Source organism: Lonchura striata, chromosome 26 (assembly GCF_046129695.1).
Source record: "Lonchura striata isolate bLonStr1 chromosome 26, bLonStr1.mat, whole genome shotgun sequence".
Taxonomy (NCBI): domain Eukaryota; kingdom Metazoa; phylum Chordata; class Aves; order Passeriformes; family Estrildidae; genus Lonchura; species Lonchura striata.
This window is the reverse complement of record NC_134628.1, coordinates 4,818,523-4,822,296: the sequence shown is the minus strand read 5'-3', so window position 1 is coordinate 4,822,296 and position 3,774 is coordinate 4,818,523.

Here is a 3,774-nt window from a genome sequence, read left to right as displayed (position 1 = left end):
CTTTCTCTTCTGTGTCTCTTGAACAGCAGGCACAGGGCAGAATGCTGAGTGGGTGCTGGGCTCTGCTCAGCCTTGCCTCACCCCTGATCCCATTCTGGGGACGGGCAACCTCTGCAGTGCTTGTGCCTGCCTTCCCAAACCACAGCCCAGGACCAGCCGTGCCGGCCCTGTGATTGTGGCCACAGCGTCTCCCTCCTCCTGCTGCGTGGCTGCAGTGGCTTCCAGGGGCTGGGGGTGTCCATCTGTCTGTCCTTGCTGTCTTTGCAGGCTGGCTGTGGGACTGTTGGGATGGCTGTGGTACCAAGCCAACCCTGCTGCAGAGCAGCCTCCTGCCCTGCAGTGTGCACTGCCTGCCCATGCCACAGCATTCCAAGGGGACTCCTGGGGTAGCTGCAGCCTCCAGCCAGGATATCCACGGTCCCTCTTGGCAGCCTTCCCTGAAGTGCTGCATGCTCTGTACTCATGTTTATCAGCCAGGGAGCCATGTGTTCCCTAACATATGAAACTATTTTCCACAGATCCTTTACATTTACCAACAGCTGCTGTGACTTGCTCTGGACTTGCCTGCTCCAGCCCTCTCAGCACAGTGGCTAGGCTCCCATGGGTGCTGCTGTGGTGGCAGGCTGGGCACAGCCCACGGGGTGCCTCTGCAGGACCATGGCACTGGTGTGTGCACATTCCTGGCCGCTTCAAAGGCTCTGCTCTGCTGGCTGATGGAATTCTAGCACGATTTTTGTTGCTCTTGCTGCCCTGTGACCTGGGCTGGGCTCTGGTGCTGTGCTGGCCCTTGGAGGGTGAGTGAATAGCTCCAGCCCAGAGGTTCCCAGCTGAGCCTGTCCTCCAGCAGCAGCAGCTCCAGCCGGGCTTTCTGCAGTGCTGTTTCCAGGGATTAACCGCAAAAGGTTTCTATACAAGGGGCCCCCAGGCTCTTCTTTCAGTCAGCCTCCAGAGCCTCACGTTTTTAGCCAAAAAAGGAAATGACCCAGCTGCACGTAGCACTGAAACATCTGGATTTTATCCCTGTCATGAATGGGTCATGGCTGTACATGGCCCAGTGCCTGATTTACAGGAGGGGGAGGGTGATGTCATGCACAAACATCCCCCGAGACTCTGGAGTGTGGGTCTGAAACAGTCATGGAAATTTTATTAGGCACAAGGAGTGGTGTGAGGGGGGTCAAGCCAGGGCTGTTGTGCTGGTGAGGTGGGATGGGGGAAGCTGCTGAGGACATGGGGCAGCACTGCAGGGGTAGAAAGAGACCCTGGCACTGACCAAATCTGCCCAAGCTATGCCCTCCTGCACCACTGTGGATCAGGGGCAGCGTTTGCAGCCCCAATGGGCAGAGCCAGGTACAAGCCACTGCCTGGGGAGTCCTGTGCAGGGCCAGGAGTTGGACTTTGATGATCCTCATGGGTTCAGGATATTCTGTGATTCTCTGCATTTCAGCTCCCAGTCCCTGAAATGAAATAGCATCTCTTAGTCCAGCTTTCTCCCAATTCCTCCCATGTGCACTGCCACCTGTGGGCTGAGGAGGAGGGTGGTCATGCAAGGGCTGGTCTTGTCCCACCTTGATCCTCCTGATGCCAGCAGTCCAAAATAAGAAGGCCATGTGGCTGGAGAGGGCACTGCTGGATTTCAACTTCTTCCCTTTCCAGAGTGAAGGTTCATGCAAAGAGAAATGGAAGAACACTAAGCTCAGAATCATATCTCTGTTTTTATTTTTAGGCAGGCATTCATGAAGAAAAGTGATGTAATTTGCCTATAATGCAAGGGAGTAATTAAAGACAGTATTCTTACCTGCAGCATCATCCTATCCTCATTGAAGGATCATCTTTGGCTGCCATTAAGACAATTTTTTTTCTTGCTTTTGGCTGAGAGTAATTTATTGCACATGGCAGAAAAATATTAATGATTTATTAATATACAGTGAGTCAAAATGTAATCACAGCTTTGCATTTGGCAGTGTTGGGGCAAGGCACCCTTGGATTTAGGGGGGATCTGAAGAAGGCAGTTGAAACCCACATGGGGCTGAAAGCAAAGTCTGTGCTGCTGGGCACTGAGGCACCGGCCGTGGGGAGCCAGCACGGCACGGCCTGGCTGGGCACTGGACAGCGCTGCTGTGGCCGGGCAACCCCGGGAGGCTCCAGGCTGGGGCAGCCCTAAATCCAAACCGGCACCTCGGGCCACTCAGTGCCACCAAGCACCGTGCTCGGACATGGCCCTGTGCTCGGACACTGTGCTTGGACACCGTGCTCGGACACGGCCCTGTGCTCGGACAGTGCGCTCGGACACCGTGCTCAGACACGGCCCTGTGCTCGGACAGTGCGCTCGGACACTGCGCTTGGACACCGTGCTCGGACATGGCCCTGTGCTCGGACACTGCGCTTGGACACCGTGCTCGGACACGGCCCTGTGCTCGGACAGTGCGCTCGGACACCGTGCTTGGACACGGCCCTCTGCTCAGACACTGTGCTTTGACACCATGGCTCGGACACGGCCCTGCGCTCGGACACTGCGCTCGGACACTGTGCTCGGACACTGTGCTCGGACACTGCGCTTGGACACTGCGCTTGGACACGGCCCCGTGCTTGGACACTGTACTCGGACACTGTGCTCAGACATGGCCCTGTGCTCGAACACTGTACTCAGACACCGTGCTCGGACACGGCCCTGTGCTCGGACACTGTGCTTGGACACTGTGCTCGGACACGGCCCTGTGCTCGGACACTGTACTCGGACACTGTGCTTGGACACTGCGCTTGGACACCGTGCTCGGACAGGGCCCTGTGCTCAGACACTGTGCTTTGACACCATGGCTCGGACACGGCCCTGCGCTCGGACACTGCGCTCGGACACTGTGCTTGGACACTGTGCTCGGACACTGCGCTTGGACACTGCGCTTGGACACTGTGCTCGGACAGTGCGCTCGGACACCGTGCTTGGACACGGCCCTGTGCTCGGACACTGTGCTTGGACACTGTGCTCGGACACGGCCCTGTGCTCGGACACTGTGCTTGGACACTGTGCTCAGACACGGCCCTGTGCTCGGACAGTGCGCTCGGACACCGTGCTCGGACACGGCCCTGTGCTCGGACACTGTGCTTGGACACTGTACTCGGACACTGCGCTCGGACACCGTGCTCGGACATGGCCCTGTGCTCGGACACTGCGCTTGGACACAGCCCTGCAGCTCGGACACCGTGCTCGGACACGGCCCCGTGCTTGGACACTGCACTTGGACACCGTGCTCGGACACGGCCCTGTGCTCGGACACTGTACTCGGACACTGTGCTCGGACACGGCCCTGCTCTCGGACACTGCGCTCGGACACGGCCCTGTGCTCGGACACTGTACCCAGACACTGTGCTTGGCCACAGCCCTGCGGCTCGGACACCGCACTCCGATACGGTTCTGCCACTCGGACACTGTACTCGGACGCTGTACTCAGACACGGCCCTGCCGCACGGACACGGCCCCACACTCGCATACTTCGTTCAGACACGGTCCGTGCTTGGACACCGCGCTCGGACACGGCCCGCGCTGAGGGGCACGGCCCGCGCTGAGGGGCACGGCCCGCGCTGAGGGGCACGGCCCGGCCGCTCGAACAGTGTACTCGGGCACGGCCCCGCTCTCAGACACCGCTGTCGGACACCGGCCCCCTCTCAGACACTGTACTCGGGCACGGCCCCGCTGTCAGACACCGCTGTCGGACACATCCCCGCTGTCAGACACCGCTGTCGGACACAAACCCGCGGTCACACACCGCGCTCGGGCAC